Source organism: Parasteatoda tepidariorum, chromosome 8 (assembly GCF_043381705.1).
Source record: "Parasteatoda tepidariorum isolate YZ-2023 chromosome 8, CAS_Ptep_4.0, whole genome shotgun sequence".
In the NCBI taxonomy this organism is placed as follows: domain Eukaryota; kingdom Metazoa; phylum Arthropoda; class Arachnida; order Araneae; family Theridiidae; genus Parasteatoda; species Parasteatoda tepidariorum.
In genome coordinates this window covers 72,855,575-72,877,654 of record NC_092211.1, presented here as the reverse complement: position 1 = coordinate 72,877,654, position 22,080 = coordinate 72,855,575, and the positions used below count along the sequence as shown (strand labels likewise).

At 28.5% G+C, this 22,080-nt stretch overlaps 1 protein-coding gene across 2 annotated transcripts in view; it reads left to right on the top strand.

The window, feature by feature from the left end:
- The first annotated feature begins 4,635 nt into the window (after window positions 1-4,635).
- Window positions 4,636-22,080, top strand: part of LOC107456254 (12S rRNA N(4)-cytidine methyltransferase METTL15) — a 26,939-nt gene continuing 9,494 nt past the window's right edge. Inside the window, exons 1-2 of one of the 2 annotated variants that reach the window (XM_071184222.1) lie at window positions 4,636-4,757; window positions 17,088-17,167. The gene's annotated coding sequence lies outside the window, so the exon portion shown is untranslated. The remainder of the gene's footprint in view (window positions 4,758-17,087; window positions 17,168-22,080) is intronic. The other variant, XM_071184223.1, reaches the window with a different exon arrangement.

Below are 22,080 nucleotides of genomic sequence, written 5' to 3'. Positions count from 1 at the left end.
ATCATCCTCGAAAGGATTAAAAGTTTTCAGGTATGCTGATCCAAGTGGTCACCCACCCGCACACTGACCGCAGCCATAGTGATACTTGACTTCGGTGCTCTACTGGGAACCATGTCTTAACTATCAACCCACAGCGGAACGTTTTGGTAATGATTTTAGTTAAATTAACTATAAATAAAATTAAGTTTTAAATGAATAATCCCAAGAAGCGGTAATATATTACCTGATGAAAAACCTCATTTTCGTCAAAAATATACAAAAAGGTTGTTACTATCTATGATGCATATTCAGAAATTTGGTTTATTCAAAATATTATTCAATAGAATTAGCTAAAACTTTTGATAAAAATTTCTTCCAGATTTATTTATTTAAATTTTATTTTAAATTAAATACAAAAATTTTATATTAATTTATATATTAATTNGAAAGGGATTTTACGGCAATTTCCGTAATTCTTTACAATGAAAGAATATACCGTTTAGTAAATCAAATAATAAACATATTTTATCCCAAGAATGAAATCATTTCGTAAAGCAAACACACGAATTTTGAAACCCTTTAATATTTTCTTTCTTATGACTCTTTCAAATCGGCAAAAATATTGTTTTGTTCTCAACTACTATATTTGAAGTAAAATTTCCCTTTTTAAGTTATTTTTCATAAGATTTGTGCTTTTAAGTTTTAAAACGACCGCTTTAAATATTTTTGCATTATTAAACATTTGAAAACATTTGAAAAATTCCAGCAAGTCAAACATGTAGTTATACAAGATGTACGTAATAAAGTTATTGTATAAAAAATAATATTTGAATGTAAGAGAGAAAAGGACTTGTTTGATAATTTTGCTAAAATAAGTTGTTTAACGTTCGAAATCAGACACAAAACCATACTTTCTCAGAATAAGCATTCCTTTTTTCGCTACGGATTTCTGACCTCCAAAGAATGGGGGTTGGCCGCAATCTGGAAAATAGGGTTCTCACAGTTTGGTCAGGAGAGCGTTACACAGTTTGTTAATTTTACTTTTTACGTATTTCACCATATCTCGATAACTTTCAAATCGAATTGAACAATTTTTACACACATTTATAAAATTTGATCCAAAGATAATGTCATACAAAAAATAACTGTTATTAAATATTTTAGTTTATTTAATAATGATCGAAAATTTTTTGAAAGGAAAGGTATACAATTTTTTTTGCAATATTTTAAGGAACATAATTTTGAAAGGCAAATGGCAAAACTTAAGTAAAATCGGTTTAAAAGTTCCTGAAAAATTAAATTTAAAAAAAGTCAGATCTTTAAAATTCGATCCTATTTTGTATATTCTAAAAAATTCCGGATCAATTTCTCGTAAGAAATATCAGCAACCGTAGTAATAATTACCGTAAAACCAGTGAATCACTCTAATTAAATAAATATTACTGTTAAAACTGCAGTATACTATTTTACGGTAAAATGAATTTTAAAGATGATGCACTTAAAATACTAACACTTTATACCGTAATTTGATTCGGATTTTTTTTAAAAGTTTTAGAATTTAAAATATGCAAAACATTTTTTTTTTTGTTCTTTATTTCCGTCTTGAAAACATGTTGCCAATCTATCATAGAATTATCCTATTAGTTTTTAAATTTCTTTTCAAAACCATTTTAAGAGCCTTTCATTGAAATGAAGTAAAAATTGTTATTTACATCATATGTCAAAAAAAAGAATCATAAAAAGTTATTTTATTACACAACATGACGAAAGCGTGTCATAAAATTTTATGAGTTTTCAATGTTATTTAATGGTCTATTGGCAACTACCTAAAAGCTTTGCAACTTCAATTTTCTTTTTTGTTTGGCCTCTGTTTAGTTGTTCTTATGAATATTTTATATTCTGCCTTCATGTTTATAATCGATTTTTCTTGTATTTGCACTCTAAATCCTAGCTGGAATTAAAGTTATATGTTATATTACATTTAAAATTTAAAGACTATTTTAGTGTAAGAAATATACAAAAAAAGTAGTGATTACCTTAATATTATTTTTAATTGTCATTTAGTTGAGGTGTGAAAATAACTTATTTAGCAAGCAATACCACTTTAAACATTTATGATTTTCCATCAATGAAAATCGACTAATATAAAGAAGAGATGGTAACTATTTTAAAATATTAAGCAATGCAATGGAAACTGTATTTAAATATTTGATTAAGTAATAGGAGCAATATTTTTTAACATACAAAGAATTAATAGAATCAATGATTAAAAAATAATATTATATATTTAAAGAAGTAATAGAACCGATTATTTATTTAAATTAGTATACGATATTTAAAATAAAAGTTTATAATATTTTTNTTACACAACATGACGAAAGCGTGTCATAAAATTTTATGAGTTTTCAATGTTATTTAATGGTCTATTGGTAACTACCTAAAAGCCGAAGCTACCGATTATTTATTTAAATTAGTATACGATATTTAAAATAAAAGTTTATAATATTTTTTCAATCCAAATTACGCTTTCAATACTTTTACAATTTATTTGTACATTTTGAAAAATAGTCTAAAAATCAATCCTATTATCCATTTACGTAACCTCGAGATATATTAAGAGTGTTCAGGGAAATTATTTAATAACTTGAAAGTTTTTTTAAAATAATTTTTGATGGTAAGTCCATCTATCCATCTTTTGATGGTGCTTGTTAATCTCTAGTAGTTTAATCTCATATTTTGCACAAAGGAAAAAAGAGTGGTCAAAACTATAAGAGTATGGTAAAATGTACACTACTGGCCATTAGGAAGGAATGCAAAAAGCAGAATGATATTTAGTGGGCACATTCATTATAGTTGGAAGAACAAGTGATTAAATTTTCAGGATACTTGGATCCTGAGGAATCAGTACTCAGAGGAGCCTCCCCTGACGGCAGTTATTCTCCTTATGTTTCTGGCTCTATGGGAGCAGCAAAAAGTTCGGTAATTTTTACCAAAGCGCTCATGTAATAAAGTTGGTAAAATACCGCTTTATATTATGTGATAAAATTTATTAAATGCTCTAAAATTTATTAATTTTTATATACCTTTGAGCATGGCTTAAAAACTATTTATTCGGATAAATTTACTTTTCAGTTTTGTATTTTTTACTAAACGTTTGGAAATGAAAACTACAATTTTGAAAACCAAATTTACGATTAACCGTTACCATATGAATGGAAAAATTATCGAATGAATAGTTTAAATACCTTATATTTTGATATTTATTACCAGAATTACGAGGGGTTTTTTTTCAGAAATGTCATTACCTTACTATAGGTAATGATACCAGAATTGGCACCTGGTTTTAACAGAATTTTTTTCTACATGTAATGGTTTTGCCTGATACCTTGGTTTTAATGATTTATGTTTTAAATTTGTTTTTTTCTAATAACTCGAAAATTCCTGTTTCCAATTCTCTACTTGCGAAAATTTCATGTCATTGATTAAGTACATAATCAATATCTCATAACATAGACAATTTTTTCTATTTTAGCAATTTTCCTGCTTTCGTCAGAAATTTGAAGAACTTATATTATCTGTATAATTAGTTACTAAAAATGTCGTAATTTTTCAAATTTTTTCCTGCTTTAGTAATTTTTGTTTTCAATTTATTTTGCCTGATACCTTGAAAATTCCTAATCCTATCCCTCAACAGAAATTTTATGGGCTCATTTTACTACATGAAAAAGTCGCTACAAGAAATGCCGCAACTTTTTTCAATTTTAAATGCCATAACTTTTTTCAATTTTAAATGCCGTAACCTTTTTCAATTTATGGACTTTAGTTTTCAACTGGTTTTGACTGATACGCTGATAACAAAAGTATGTTCAAAACTACCAAAATATGATAAAATTTACTATGTTTCTTGCTCTAAAGGAACACCTAAATGCTCAGTAATTTTTAGCAAAGCGCTTGGGGTAATGATTTTGGCAGAATAAATAATAAAATATCGTTTTATATTATGTGATAAAAGATGGTAAATATTAAAATTTGAAAAATTTTTCATGATACCTTAGATCATGGCATAAAGGCCATTTAATAGATTAGATTTACTTTTACTAAATGCGTGGTGATACGAACTATTTTAAAAATCAAAATTACCAGTACCATATGACTGGAAAAATTACCAAATGAATGGTTTAAATACTGAATATTTTGGTTTTATTACCAACATTATGTTTTTATTTTATTTTTTACCAAAAATCTCCTTATCACACAGTACGGCAATTTTACTAGAATTTTTGTCTCCGTGTACCTTACAAATTTCCATTTCCATTCCTCGTCAAAAAATTTATGAGCTTATTTAACTGCATGATTTCAAAATATTATTATAACTGAGATAATCGAAAACAGGAATTCTGAGAACTTAGCTGTCAAATATTTTTCTACTTATATAACTAATTCGACAAAGCAGTGTCAGATAGTATGTTATAAACGTATTTATTTAATGTAAACTTCTCTCTTGTACTTAAAATAATTCATGATATTAAAATATTCATTTCCTTCTGAAAATACCAAAACATCTCTATCATTAGAAAGGAATGTTACGGCAGGGGTAGTTTCCGTTTTAATACGATTATTTTATTAGATTTCGAAATTCAGCTTCAATAATTGGCAACTGGTGAGTTGTGAATCACTCACTACAACATGAGGAAGGAGAGAAAATGCGAGGATAACTTTAAGAGAATGAATAAAAGTATCCTACTTTTCTTGGAACGTTTCAAAGAGTTAAGGCCAAGGTAAATATTTCTCATGAATTAAGTATACCGTGAATGGCTATTTTTATACTCTCAGCAGCGCATTTACCTTAGAATCTTGAAACAAATTCTTTTATGGAAAATTAAGTTCCGCATTTTTTAAAGAGAAATTTAGTTTCAAATGAATTTAAATGTTCTGTCATTTTTATTTTTATTTGTCATACAATATCTTTAAAAATAATAAAAATAAATAAAAGGGAAAAAAACATTCACTACAAAGTGCAATATTTTTATCACACAGAGATATATCTTCAAAAAGCTACATAACAAAATACATGAGTAAAACTAGTTTATCTTATTTTTTGAAATCATTTTTAATTTATGTACTAGTGCAGCTTAACGAAAATAGCAAATTATAAATTTTATTAATTAGGTGGAATACTTGTTTTCAAATATACTTTTTTTAAATTTTTATTATTAGTTTACTTTACTCTTTACTTTTCTTGAGCCCTAATGAAAAAAATCACTGTTTACGAAATGAAATAAAAGGTAAACACATGTTTACTTTATCCCGAGGTGCTCCTCAGGGTCGAGGAACTATAGATTCCTTAAATTAACCATGGAATTGATATAAGCATGATTACCTTAAGAAACTCTAGGAATTGTAATTACCATACTAATATTAGATTGAATGGAACCATGGATTTCTAAGAAATTTGAGGATTCCTTAGATTTCCTGCTACTCATTCTTGATTTATAATACCGTTTTTCTGTTTCGTTTACATTATGTCTTTCAATGTTCGCATAGTATAGCCAACTCTGGCCCTCGTGCTATTAGACTTTACATTTCTTTCAATGTATTCATTTTTCACGATTTCTTATTTTTGCCAAACTTACTTTCATTTTATTTCATTTCAAAGCAAAGCATAAACACTGAGTTTAACTCCTAAGAAAATAGTGAGTGATTTATTTTTTACTTCGTTTAATATTTTCTTGCCGTGAGGCAGAAACCCCCAATCAGGATCAGTTATTATGAACTTTTTTCTAGCAAATAATTTTAAAAAAAAGCACTTTTTATTATAAATTTAAAATATATGTTCTCTTGCTTTCTTTCATAGAGGGGGTTATCTTCCTTTGTAATATTTTCACTTTTTTGTTACGTTTCTTTTTCTTATTTCCAATATTTCTAATATCATGTAAGTGTGTATATATATAGATATATATATCATATATATTTCATATATTTCTAATGTCATTTATATATTTCTAATATCATATAATATTGTTTTCTTTCATAGAGGGGGATATCTTCTAAATCAAGTTTAGATTTCCTCAAATTCCCTTGTAATGTATCCACCTTTTCGTTTAGTTTATAGTTCTTGATTCCTCGTTCAACGTAACGATCGATATAGTTCCGAACGTTATATAAGTGTGGTATCCTACACTGTAAAAAAAAAATCTGGATCAAATTCCGGTAAAAAGTTTCGGCACTCAGGGTTCATTACTTTTTACAGTAAGGTTCATTTTTAACCTGAACATTATTATTTAAACAAGCAATCTGATATGCTGTAATTTTTACAGTATTAATTACCGTAAAATCACTGAATTACTTCAAGAAAATAAATATTGCAGCAAAAATTACGGTATAATATTTTACTGTAAAATTGGATTTTACGATGGAATAAATGTTACGATTGATGCAGCTAAAGTGGCGGAATTAATCGTAATTTGATACGGAATTTTTTACAGTGTAGCTAAGCAATACCATAAGCTGATTTTCTTGTGTATAGTGCAATATAGACAAATCCGGCAGTAATGTCATTAAACTTAACATTAAACTAACTAATTAAACTCATTAAACTAACTCGATCAAACAAGATTTTCAGTCAATTACTTATGATTTCTTTTCACGATATATTTAAAAAAAATAGTAGATTGCATTAAATTTTTTATAAAAACTTAATCAACATCTGCTTAACGAAATAAGGGATGAAAGAAAAATGTTCTTTTCAGAGGAAATCAAATTAATTTCAATATTTAAAATTTCAAAATACTTAAAATAGTTCGAAAAACTTCTCTAAAATATCCTGTTGTTTTTATAATTCTTTTACCTTATTCCCTTCAAAACATCTTTCCTAAATCAATTGCGCCAAAAACCCTGCAGCCATCTTTCAAATTCCTTTATTTTTCATTTCATCTTTCGATTCAATTTAGTTTCAAGCAACGAATTCAGATATTTAAAAATTAAATAAAGAAATATTAAGCTAAAAGAGAATTTCCATTCACATAAAAAGTTATCGTCATATTAAATTAAATATTGTTTGAAAAAGCACACTTGAATCGAAAACTTTGCTTTTCCGCTGCTTTACCGTTTCTGCATTTCTCAAAAAAGTATTCTTTAACTTAGCTTATTTAAGTATTATATTTTTCTTAAAGTTCTGTACAAAATTAAATTTAACTCACTATATTGCGTTTCCCAAACACTCAAAAAACTGCACTATAGAAGTTATTAAAAGTTTGATTTTTCCGACACACAATGTTTTTTTTTAAATTCTTCCTAAAACTTGATTTTCATCAAAATACTAGTTTTGGTAGTTTTCAAAATATACTATTTTTGTCGATATGTTTACCGTTTCTTTGGCGAGAACATTCATGAAGTGAAAACAAAATGTGAGTTCTTCTTAAAACGTGTTTATTTAAATTTAAATTTTAAAAAAACATGTAATATTTTATCACACCGAGACAGGTAGGTACTTTATTTACGTCGCACTAGAACTGCACAATGGTCTATTAGCGACGGTCTGGGAAACAACCCTATCCGAAGACATGAAATCGCAATTTTGATCCTCTGCAGAGAAGATAGTTCCCTTGCTTTGGTAGTCCGACGACCTGCCGAGTACTTTACATTCGAACAGTAAAACGAGGACCGATACCACGCACCCTCTGTCCCTACGCAGGCTGATCAAAGTGGTCACCCATCCACTTACTGACAGCAGCCAGTGATGCTTGACTTCGGTGTTCTACTGGGAACCGTGTCTTTACGATCACTGCTGAACATACCGAGGCAGAGGGAAGCAGCATTTACGCACTCGTTATTTATTTAGCTTTTTCTGTATATATTTATCATTGTAAAATAGTTTTATTTTATGACAATTTGTTAAAAAAAATTGATAAGAATTTTCGATTATTTTAAAAAAATTGTTAAGAAAAATTGATAAGAATGTTTGATTATTTAAAAAAAAATATTAAGAAAAAATTGATAAGAATGTTTGATTATCTAAAAAAAAATATTAAGAAAAAATTGATAAGAATGTTTGATTATCTAAAAAAAAATTTAAGAAAAAATTTATAAGAATGTTTGATTATTTAAAAAAAAATTATTCAGAAAAAATTGATAAGAATGCTTAACTATTTTTAAAAAAAATTGTTAAGAAAAAATTTATAAGAATGTTTGATTATTTAAAAGAAAAAATTATTTTAAAAAAATTGAAAATAATGTTTGATTANAAATACTAGTTTTGGTAGTTTTCAAAATATACTATTTTCGTCGATACGTTTACCGTTTCTTTGGCGAGAACATTCATGAAGTGAAAACAAAATGTGAGTTCTTTTTAAAACGTGTTTATTTAAATTTTAAATAATCATGTAATATTTTGTCATACCGAGACAGTTAGGTAGGTACTTTATTTACGTCGCACTAGAACTGCACAATGGTCTATTAGCGACGGTCTGGGAAACATCCCTGAAGATTATCCGAAGACATGAAATCGCAATTTTGATACTCTGCAGAGGAGATAGTTCCCGACCTGCCGAGTATTTTACGTTCGAACAGTTTAACGAGGACCGATACCGCGCACCCTTTGTCATTCCACAGGCTGATCAAAGTGGTCACCCATCCGCTTACTGACCGCAGCCAGTGATACTTGACTTCGGTGTTCTACAGGGAACCGTGTCTTTACGATCACTGCTGGACATACCGAGGCAGAGAGGAGCAGCATTTACGCCCTCGTTATTTATTTAGCTTTTTCTGTATATATTTATCATTGTAAAATAGTTTCATTTTATGACAGTCTGTTAAGAAAAATTGATAAGAATGTTCGATTATTTTAAAAAAATTGTTAAGAAAAAATTGATAAGAATGTTTGATTATTTAAAAAAAATATTAAGAAAAAATTGATAAGAATGTTTGATTATCTAAAAAAAAATTTAAGAAAAAATTTATAAGAATGTTTGATTATTTAAAAAAAAATTATTCAGAAAAAATTGATAAGAATGCTTAACTATTTTTAAAAAAAATTGTTAAGAAAAAATTTATAAGAATGTTTGATTATTTAAAAGAAAAAATTATTTTAAAAAAATTGAAAATAATGTTTGATTATTTTTTAAAAAAAAAAAAAGAAGAAGAACATTCTCTCTACATTACCATTTTCAATCAATTTAGAATTAGAATGTTTAACTGAAGAAATATTTTAATATGCTTTCAAATTAGACAGTGTGGAAAATAATTGATACTAGTGGGCTCCACTACCTGTTTGCTGGCGCTCCCCTACATCCGAAGATTGTTAACAATCGCAATTATGCAAAGATTAAAAACGTAATTATTAATTACATTCATTTGATTAGTTAATTAATTAAATTAATTAATCAATCAATTAAATTAATGTTAACCATTAAAATCGTAATTAAAATGGACAATTATGCAATCTAATATGGTTTGCTTTGGAAACCATGCTTGCTTCCCTCTCCACTAAGTTAATCCTATTTTAAATGTGTTTTACAGCAAAATCTTCAGAATTAAAATCAATTATCACAATATTTAAAGTTAATTCCTCTAGAAAAAAATTTAAATTTTAGATTTTTAATAAGTTATCGAAATTAAAAATTTTAGAATTGAAGTAAATGGCGTTCAATGGAAAAACTTGCAGAAACAAAATAATTATTGCGATTTTCAATAACAATTACTTATTAAAGTTCTACGACTTTGTTAAAAACACAATTATAAATTTCAGAACTTTGAACTATCACTATAAAGCTGCCAAATGACCTAAACTTAGTTGATATTGAACTACTCGCGTTTAATCTTTCGATTCTCAACTTACAGCTCAGTTATTTTCCGCTTTACGTTGTCGCACGAAAAAAAAATGAGGAATTTCTTAATTATCAAGGAGAAGAAATATATTCATGATGCTAATTTTCCTGATTAACTTTTGAAAAGTTTTATAAAGTGTAATATTACTTTACAATAAGAGATTAATAATTTAAGTAATATAAAGCAATAAGAATCAAAATAATTTTTAATGTTATATTATTGCCTTTACTTGTAGTACAATTAAAAAAATAGAAATTTAAATTAACTCCACTTTAAAACACGGTTTTCCCGCTAATTCCTCTTTATTCCATATTTTTTTGGAACATCCAGTTTTGGTTGTTCGAGAGTTTATTCTTTTTATTATTGTTTAAAAAAAATTTATTCTATAAAGTTAAGTATTAATTATAATTTCAAAATTTTTTATAACCATAGACTATTTGCCATTAAATTTTTCCATTCCATTTTTATTCATTCTTTCAATGTTATTTCCATTCATTCTTTCAATATTTATTCTTTCCTTATTTTTGCACATGAATTAGCATTTGTGAAGACTAATTCTTGACAAATTTTTTTCTTGCAATTTCATATTTTTTTATAACTACCTCAATTCTGGTTGATTGAGAGTCTATTGTATTTATTATTTATTTAAAAAAATTATTCTATGTAGTTAAATATTAACTATAATTTCAAAATTTTTATAACCATAGACTATTTGTAATTAAATTTTTCCATTCCATTTTTATTCATTCTCTCAATGTTATTTCAATTCCTTCTTTAAATATTCATTCTTTCAATATTCATTCTTTCCTTATTTTTACACATGAATTAGCATTTGTGAAGACTAATTCTTAGCAAATTGTTTTCATGCAATTTCATACTTTTTTATAACTACCTCAAAGTTTTAAACAAATTTTCGAAAACATTACTTCACAAAATGAATGGATTCAAGTTTCTCAATAAATATTATAATTAAATCAGACACATATAAAATGTAGAAAATCTACTTTTAAAATGTGAAATAGATGAAGTATCTAAAAATGGAACTAATAGTTGGTTCGACATTTTTATTCCGAGAAATTTCTTTCGTTTATAAAAGTTGGAACATTAAGTTCCTGTGTTTTGAAGGATATTACATCTTTTTCTTTTTAATACAGATAAGTCAAAGAAACTTAATACATTTCTTGCAGTTGTCGAGCAAGATTACAGTTAAGGCGCCATCCTTCCAGACGGTATAAGATCGATATTCAAAGATGAAAGCTTCTATCTATTTTTCCTAAAGTAAATTTTCACATTTGCCATAAAGTTAGTTTTTAACGAAATAAAACTAGCTATAAAATGATCTTAAAAAGCTGAGAAAGTATTAAAATAAGTTATTTGAAATTTGCTACTGCCAAGGAAGAGGACCTTACGAGCGATAAAAAAAATTTTTGAAAGCAAATTATTAAAAAAAGGTCATCAAAAAATATTTAAGTACTCGGAAGTAGAGATAGGTACACTGTGAAAAATTCTGGATCAAATTACGATATGAGGTATAGGTACTTTCGATGCCGGTAATCGTCTGTTAAATCCATTTTACCATAAAATCCATTTCTACTGTAAAATATTGTAAAGTAATTTTTACATTAATATTTATTTAATTGGACTGATACAGTGATTTTATTATTACTGTAAAAATTACGTTTAATAAATTTTTTTCATTCTGTAACATGTTCCGATAAAAAGTACCGGTATTCATCAGTAAAATCCATTTTACCATAAAATCCATTTGTACCGTAAAATATTGCAAAGTAATTTCGCAAAGTAATATTACAAATTGTAAAAATTACGTTTAGCAGATTTTTTTCATTCAGTAACATGTTCCGATAAAAAGTACCGGTAATCATCTGTAAAGTCCATTTTACCGTAAAATCCATTTCTACCGTAAAATATTGCAAAGTAAATTTTGCATTAATATTTATTTACTTGGACTGATTCAGTGATTTTATTATTACTGTAAAAATTACGTTTAACAGATTTTTTTCATTCAGTAACATGTTCCGATAAAAAGCACTGGCATCATGAGTGCCGGTATTTTTTACAGGAATTTTTTACAGTGCATTGTGCTACAATCATGTTTATCATTGAACCACAATAACGGTTTGTAGGACCATAATATCGTGCCAACTTACCGCAGCATAATTGTTAAATATAACCTTGTTATTGCTCGAACCGAATCATAATTTATTCTTATCAAATGCAACAAAAATTAATTTACATAATTAAATAGTTCAAAACTAAGGTTACATCTATTTTGAACACTACTATGGTTCAACACATTTGAAACTTCGTACAGAGAACTTTAACTATAACTGTAAGTAATTAGAACAGCTCCTGCAATTAACGAGGCTGTATGTTAATTGCAAACTATATAAAAAATAATTAAACTACGAGATCACCTTAAATAGGAACGGAAAAATAAACTTAGATAGTAAAGAATTTTGAAAAGGATTACCATTCAATCATAAAAAATAAAATAAAAATTTTTTTAACATTTTAAAAATTGCATATCTGTTGCCTGGATTTCACCACCCCAAAAATAGACAGGTTTGCAAAATATTAATGTGATTTTCATTTGTTTCAATAGCATTTTTAAAAAATTCAAACTATTGCAACTCCCATACATATCCTTGAAAAATGTCCTTTTCGATTTTAATTTCCTAAATTTAATTGTAATTAAATGTAGAAGGATTATTTTGTACTTGGTCGTGTTATTTTCCATATCTATGCCGACAACTAAGAAGCATTCCCACAGCTGCCCGTTTTGACCAGGGGGTCATGGAGGTTAAAGCTCCACAACTTCGTGACCAACGGCATGATTGTAACAATGTGGTCAGCATTACGCGCAGGCCACCTTTATCGCCTAGGTAAGCTGGTACCCGTCGATCAGAAGCTACTGCTGGGGGCAATGGGGACAACTTATATATAATAATATCTGATTCTTAATTTTTTCCCTTTTTTTAACAGAAAGAACTACTAATATAATTTGAAAAAATAAAAAATTTTTAAATCTTCTATTGTCAGATACAGAAAAAACTATAGTCAAAGCTACCAAAATATTATAACATTTTCTTGTTTCGATCTCTATGAGAACACCAGAAAGCTCGGTAATTTTTACCCATGCACCTTTTTAAAGATTTTAGCAATATTAACAGTAAAATGGTGTTTTATCATATAAAATAAAATTTGGTCGATTTGAAAAAAGTGGGTAATTTTCTCGTGATACTTTACAACATGGCATAAAAACCACTTATTTCGCTAAATTTCCTTTTTAATTTAGCATTTTTTTTTTTTTTTTTTTTTTTTTTGTAAATGTAGGGTAATAAGAACTATGATTTTGAAAAATTATATTTCCGACGAACCGTTATCATATACACGAAAAAATTGCAAAATAAAAAGTTTAAATACCATATATTTTTGTTTTTATTATCAGATTTGTGGGGTTTTTTTTTTACCAGAAATGTCTCTACTATACTGTTAGGTAATTTTACCAGAATTTCTTTCTCCTTTCAGGGTTATAAATTATTAAATTAGTAATTAAAAACAATAATACTTCTGTACATTCGCTTAAAAAAGAATTTTTCTTAACAATTCAATAATACTTTATTTTTTATATATCGGTACTTGCTCTACTCGGGAGAAAAAAATTATTTTTTTTAACTTGGAGACGATATTTTTGAACTATTTTTAGATTTAACTCTAATATTTACAGACAAATCGATAGTTTAATAGGCAAATCCGTAGCAAGTCTCTTTTTCAAATCTAATACAGCTGTAAGTTCAAATTGTCTACAAACAGCTTAATGTTCAAAACAGATTAAAAGTAGCAATAAAAATCCATGGCTCCAATACTAAACCCGACAATTAATCTCCACATGCATGCAATAAGTTAATGAATGTATTTGTTTTTATATCGATTTGTGCTTAAGCGATGGCACTCTAACCCACGAAATTAAAGTTAAAATCGTGCGCCTAAAAAGACGAATTCCGAAATTTCTATTAGATTTATTTTTATTTATTTTTTCAAAAACTTTTAATTCTCAAATTTTTCCATAGGAAAAACAATACATAATTGCTTGATTGTAAACTCAGATGTTTAAGCTATCAAATATTTAAAACACTGTCCCCACTCCCTACTCACTTTACTTACCTATCTTGAAATTAACCTAACAACCATTTTGTCTGTTGATCATAGACAAATTGGTACATCAAAATTTAAAATTGTTCTATTAAGAGATTTCAAAATTTTTATTGCATTTACATAGACAAGATTCCATAAATTTAATTTCCGATTCGATAGGCATAAAATTTAATTCAAACTAATTCAATTATTGCAACTTCATCAAAAAACTTTTTTTAAATTCTTACTTGATTTGTAGTTGCTATAAAAACTCGTTAAGCATGTTAAACATCACATAATTGCTAGATTGCAAACTCAGATGTTTTAGCTATTGTATATTTAAAACAAGATTGCTCATTCGCTTCATTTACCTCTCCTCGCAATAGCTGCACAACCATTTTTGTTTCTTAGTGATAAACAAATTGGTACATTAAAATTAAAAATTTGCTCAATTAAAAAGATTTCGAAATTTTTATTGTATTAACGCAGACTGGATTCCATAAATTTAATTTCCGATTCGATTGGCATAAAATTCAATTCAGAACATTTTAGCCATTGTAACTTCATCAGTAAACTTTTTTTTAATTCTTACTTGATTTGTGGGTACTATAAAAACTGACTCATTTGCATTTTTGCTCAAAAAAAGTTATTTAGAAACGGAGTGCAATTAACTCTTAATATTGTTTTAGAATTTCTAATAGTTTTTTCGTGTTTTTTTCTTTTAATTTGATTTGTTTATACACTGGTGCGCAAAACTTAAGCAACAAGTGCGTTTTTTGTCATAACTCTACAAGAAATCATCCGATTGACACGAAATTTGAATATGATGTACATTATTTTGTACTTAAACGATGGTAAAAGAATAATGGCGCAGAAATGAATATAAAGCTTAAAGTAGGGTATGGAACAAGAAAAGGCTTTATTTGACAAATAGTGGAGTTACACATGATTACCTGAAGAAGCGTAAGTACAACTGGCAGATGTTCCCTAGTACGGGATATGCCCTCCCCTTACTGTAATTGTTGCTTGGCATCGTCTCTCCATGCTAAGCACCAGATTATCCAGGAGTTCTTGGGGTAAACGTCTCCATTCCTCCTTTAACGCATCTTTCAGCTGATGGGTGTTACCAGGAGGATACTGTCGTGTCGCAAGACGTCTCCCTAATGCATCCCACACATGCTCTATGGGATTTAGATCTGGAGAGTAAGCTGGCCAATCCATTCGTGTGATATCTTCACTTTCCAGTAGCTCTTGAACATTAGCAGTACGGTGTGGCCGGGCATTGTCATCCATAAAAATGAAGTCTGGTCCAATGGCCCCTCGGAACAGACGCACATGGGGTAGGATTACCTCATTGCAGTAGCGGTCTCCAGTTACAGAACCTCGGTCGAAGATCTGAAGCTCAGTCCGCCCGTTCAACATAATGCCACCCCAGACGACAACTCCAGGACCACCGTAACGATCTCTTTCCGCGATGTTATTGGGATGAAATCGAGCTCCAACCTCTCTCCAGATCAACTGACGTTGAGAATCGCTTGTAGCACTAAAACGACTCTCATCTGTGAAGAGGACGCGACTCCATTGATGAGGTGTCCAGGTTTCGTGTTCTCTGCACCACTCTAAACGGTGCCGCCGATGGCTAACTTTTAAAGGTATGCAGCGTTCAGGACGTCTAGCAAATAAGCCACCTTTGTGGAGGCGTCTGGCCACTGTAAATCTTGATACTTGTCGTCCTGTGGCTGTGCACAGTTGCTGAGATATGGCGCTCGCTGACTGAAAACGGTTTCTTTTCGCCTGGAGGACAATGTAACGGTCATCTCTTGGTGTTGTTTTCCTTGGACGGCCACCACCAACCTTCCGAACAGCTGTACCAGTAGTTTTAAAGGCATTCCAAGCACGAGAAACAACACTTTTGTTGATCCCGAACTCTTCGGCGACACTGGTCACACTACGCCCCTCCTCAAGCTTCCCAATCATTCTTCCTCGAGTAAAGTCGTCTAAATGATTTCTTGAAGACATGTTTCACAAAACAAATCACTTGCAGCGAATGTTTTTAACTACGGTGCTCTTCATCCTTTCATCCCAGCTTTGACCTGAGCGCGCCGACCAACAAGGTTTACGTACACTTACATCACCTACGACGTTTTATTTCTAAAATTTGCATTTACGTGCATATTATACTGCAATTTCATGGCTGTCTTATACTTTGTTGGGGAGCTGAGGCCTAAAAACCACTTGTTGCTTAAGTTTTGCACACCAGTGTAGTTTTAACACTAAGACTGTTTATACAGGGTGCGTAGCGTTTTTAAAAAGTGCTTAAAGGTGCTTATTTTCGATTTTTGTTTTTTAAAAGCCCTTAAAGGTGCTTTTTTCATTGGGTGCTTTTAAGAAATGCTCAGTTTTCCCTTTTTCAAAATAAGATTTTTCCTTTTCTATGTTGATTTTCGCTTCAAATTATGCAAAAAGACACAGTTCACATTGTTCTATTCAACGTTTTCACAATTAATTCAACCACAAACTATTTCGGCGTATTGTCAATCCATAGCGTATGTGAACACCATTCGTGTCACATGATTCAAAATTTCATAATTTTTGACGATTGTCAAAAACAATGCCAAAATGTTTTTTTGCATTTTTTTTTTTTTTTTTTTAAATGACGGTTAAAACAAAAAAAAACCATAAATTGTCAAAAACTTTCCAACCCTGCCTAGTTATGATATTTTTTTAAAGTGCTTAAAAATATTTTTTAAGTGCTTGAAAAGTGCTTAAAAGGTGCTTATTTTTTGTTGAATAATTCGGCTACGCACCCTGTTATAGTTTTTAAAAAAATTAGCATAAAAATATATAAGGTATTAAAAAATATTATTATTACTTATTTACAGTTAAATAATGGTAACATAAAGTGCTGAATAATTAGGAAGTATCATGTGATTATTTTATAATATAATAAAGGAACAGCACTTTAAGTTATAAGCCCGCAATTTTAAATATTAATCTAAGTCAAAAACTTAATAACAATAAAAAAATAATTCTAAGATGATAAATAAATATCAGGGGTAAATGCTGTTAAATAAGAGATAAATTAATTAATTACTGATAAATGCTATCTTAACTTTTATTAATTTTAGGCTTATGACAAGCCAATCAGATATCTAGATCTTCTTTGAATTTTAGTGGCCATATCCTATCCAATGAGAATCAAGGAACGGTAAGACGTTTTATGATAAATAGAGATATATGTACTGTAGAATGCTTCATACAAGTCTTTTTATATTTTATACATTATTTTTTTATATTTTATACAAGTCTTTTTATTTTTTAGGTTAAAATCGAAATCTTATATTTATTTTCCTTTGAAATTTAGTTCTTAGACGTAACGATCTTTCTTTCACAAAGAGTCACAAATATTTCTATTCAAACATTATTTTCAGACTTTATGTGCCATAATCCTTAGTAGTAGTAATCATTTTAAGATTTTTCAAAAGTTCCCTGAAGTCAATATGGCGCCTTGATTATGTAATAAAGGAAATCAGAATCCTTAAATTTTCAATTTCTATTGACTTTCAATTGCGTAAATAAAGATCTTGTAACCAATTCCCTTTAAAAAATCCATGTATTTAAATCGGGACACGCACAAAATGCGTGGCTTTTTCATGTTTTTAATGGCCTGAATAATCTGCGCACTATCCCAATATTCCGTATGGGGAAGCCCCGACTCGCCCGTTTTTCCTACAAATAATTGCCGCAATGTGACATATATCCTTTTTCTTTAAAGTATTTCTAGCGTTAATTTGAAATAAATACTTATTGTTTATGCAACTTTGTTGAATTTGCTTGTGAATAGCATCTTTACTTGACCTTCTATTTCGTGAATGTTAACTATTCACCTGTCGCTTCCAATCGTGATGAATAGAAAAATTTCGGACTGCATGATAATTCAAGGTCATACTTTTCTTGTTCCTTATGTTTTATTTTAATTTCACTTTGTTTCATAAAACTATGCTATTGTAGAATTTGTTAATCAACCTAAACAAATGTAATTTAAATATCCTAAGAAAATCAGAATTTTTGAAGAGTTTAAAATGTTTAAATTTTACATGCTTAATCAGACACTCTTTTCCGGATGTTAAGCCGGGAAATTAATGCGCTGAAATTAATTTACTTTTATTTCAGCTCATTATTTTACAAGTTTAACACATATTATCTATAAATTTCACCTTACAAAAAACAGTGGTAAAAAAAAAAAAAGAAACAATGACTTTTGATCTAACTATCAGATTTTACGTATTAGGACTCAACCGATATTTTAAATCAGGAAATCAGAGACAAAAATATACAGTGCGCAAAAAATAAACGGCCCACTCAGACTAACTTTTGATCTAATGATCGGATCTTCACGTTCTAGAACTGAATCTTAATAGTTCGATGGGTGATCTCAAATATGCTAATTAATAATTAATAGTGCATAAATGATATTTTAGGTTATGAAATCAGACACAAAAACGTACTTTCTCTGAATTAACTTAGCTTTTCCTTTTTTTTTTTTTTTTTTTTTTTTTTTTTTTTTTTTTTTTTTTTTTTTTTTTTGACGAGTTTGGATTTATAGTATATGAAGGGTAATATAAGGGGTAGCTCCAAAATATAAAGGGTAGCCACAATCTGGGAAATATGGTTCCCATAGTTTAGTCAGGAGAGCGATCCAAAGTTTGAACCCATTCATGTTAATTTTATTTCTTGCGTATATTGGCATATCTCGAGAACTTTTTAAACCCATTAAAACATTTTTATACACAATTATGAAATTCATTTCTCCTAAGATATTTCCATGCAAAATATAATTTTTAGTAAATATTTATTATTCTTTATTATTTTATTTAATAGAAGTCGAATTTTATTTCGATAGTAAAGTATACAGTTTTTTAAATTATTTTAAAGAATGTAATTTTAAATGGCAAAATACAAAATTTGAGTGAAATCGGTGAAATAGTGCCTGAGAAATCCAATTTTGTGAAAAGTCGTATTTTCAAAATTTGATTTCTCAGGAACTATTCGACCTATTTCGCTCAAATTTCGCATTTTGCCATTTAAAACTGAATTCTTTAAAATGATGTCAAAAGTTTCATGCCTTGAAGGTGAAAATTGTTTGGCTTTTATTAAAAAAAATTAATAATAATACTAATAAAGTTTTTCTAAGAGTTATGTTCTTCATGGAATTCATAATTGTTTCCCGAATTTCATAATTGTGAGGAAAAACTCTTGAATTCGCTTAAAAAGTTTTCGATCTACGCTGAAAAACGAAAGAAGTAAAATTTACCTGAAGGGGTCCAAAATTTAAACCGATCTCTAGACCAAACTATTGGAACCATACTTCCCAGATCACGGATCCCAATTAAATCTTGGAGGTCAGAAATCCGAATCTGTCGAAAAAAGGTGTAGTTATTCAGAGAAAGTTCGTTCTTGTTGCTGATTTCGTAATTTAAAATATCGTCCGCCTCTCGAACCATTAAGATTGAGAGCTAGATCTTGAAGACCCGATTATTAAATTATAATTTATTCAGGGTGGTCCGTTTATTATTTTTTTTTCGCGCACTGTATGCTCTCTAAATAAACATACCTTTTTATTTCGATAGATTTGAGAGTTAGACGCCATCTAAAAAGCATTGTCCGTCTAAACATAGTTTTGTCTAAGCGTAAATTGCTTAGACAGGAAAACTATTGGATGTTTAGGCTTTTTAATCTTGTTTTCACTTTTTGCAAATTTCTCCGTCGGAAAGAAGTCATAAAGTCGTACATTTCGCAAGCACTGTTTTGCCAACTCCCTTCGAATTCAGGATTTCATCATTCAAAATTAAGTAGATCAAATTGTTTTAAAAAATTTGTGCACCTTACAATTCAATAATTTTTAGATCATTATTAAAGTAAATTACAAAAAACAATTAATAGTTATAAAAAATAACTTTTTACATAAAATAATCTTTGGATAAACAATTTTGGTAAAAATTTTTTATTTGATCGGGGGAATGATGAAAGAAGCAAAGGGTAAAATTGAATTTATTTAATAATTGTAACATTTATTTTCCAACATTCTTAAGGTAAACTGTATTATATCCTAAAGAAAAAGCATCAAATTCAGAAAAAAAATTAAGTAAAAAAAAGGAAAGAAAGAAAAAAAAAGAGAGAGAGAGAGAAGGAAAAAACTGCCAACTACTAATCATTTAAAATAAAAAAATAAAAAAGAATTTCTGAACTTTTTGATATCTTGAATTAACTCTGATGGCGCCATCTATTATATTCATGTAAAATTATTTGAGTCAGTTTTAAAAATGGCCTTATACGTGTTATCTACCTAAGGAATAAAAGAAAAAATAAGAATTTTTATTAGCATTAATAAAAAATTTTGTTTCAAATTAAAATTAAAGTCGCCTGGTTAGCGACAAATATTTAATTTTACCCAGAAAAAAATAATAAAATCTTAATAGCAATTAAACTTAAATCATTAACTTTATTTGTTGAAGTGATTTCAAATCCATAACTTTTCTCATTAACTTTTTGTTCATTTATTTTAATCGCTGATTATAGTATCAAACTTTAATATGTTTGATTTTCAAATAGGATTAAAATAAAATAAAACTATTACTAACAATAAATATTCACTTCTGAAATGTGATAAATATCATGTCAATGAAGAATAACTTTCCGTGGTTGCATCAAATTAAAGCGACTAGCACTACATAATGCCGTGGACCTGACATCATCAAAAATTAGTGTAGTGATGTCATCTTTAGGATTTTGATTGTACTAAATATATTTTGATAGCAATATTATATTAAAAAATATATGTAATTTTTTTTGCTCCTGAATTCAGTAACGTTTTGCACGATTTTGAAATTCATTTGCAGTTAAAATAAAATCTTTTTTCGTATCCTTTTCTTTTTCAAAAAATAGAGAAATATTTTTAGCTTTGCGCAATGAGTATTTTATGATAATGACAAATTTAAAAAAAATTATTTTTTATCTTAGCCTAACCAACTACATTTATTCGCGATCGCAACGCTCGAGTACGCCGTCTAGCGGGAGCCTGTAAATATCGGACATTAATTTATCACGTTTTCATTTAGTTCCATCAAANTATAGTTCGTTGCGATCGCGAATTAGGGGCAAACTATTTTTTTCTACTTTTAAATTTTTACAAAAAAAAAAAAAAAATTTCAAAGTTTTTTTTATTATAAGAATATTTAAATTAGAAATTTCATTAAATATGCATGTATTTTTATAATTATCCAGTAGTAAGTCGCTAGAAGTGATCACTTCTTGATCACTATTGATCGATCAATATAATTTTACTCTGAATATTTTAAAAAGTTAAGCATTTTTAAAGTACGTTATTCTTTTGGTTTAGTTCGAATACATAAAAGAAACTTTATGTTTAGATTTTTATTAAAAAAAAGCTTTCCAATATACTTTGCGTTTTCAAGAAGAAAGGTAATGCTCTTTTTTTCTATGTTGTTAACAAAATCAGAGCAGTCGTTGAAAAAATAGGTAGAGAAATTTCTTCGGTTGTGACGCTTAGTTAAGGAAAAAAACTTAAAATAATAATTCCAGCACATTTTAATCTAAATTTAGAATTCAAATGCCAGGTGTGAATATTCAATGTGAGAACCCGATTTATTTTGAATAGTAAATTAAGAAGGAGAATTTAGATAAAGAAATAACATAAAAAGATTGAACCCAAAGTAAATAAATCAAAATGAATATGGGGGAATCTAGAATCATAATAATTTTTTTCATGATATTGTTTTGTTCTTTCAACAGCAATTTTTCTGACTAAGAGCGTGCAAATGGGACTGTGGAAAAAAACATATGTTTATAATAATAATTAATATGAAACATATGTATTTAATATTAAGTAAACTGGTGGAAATTTAGTTACTTTTATTTCTATGAAAATCCAGAAGTATTGATTAAATAATAATAATCTAACACAATTCTCTTCAGGAGAGATAATTTAATGTATCAATTTATAAAAGTTATTAGTCCCGCAGTGAACTGATCGTTAAGACACGGTTCCCAGCAATTCACCGAAGTCAAGCATCACTGGCTACGGTCAGTGTGTGGGTGGAT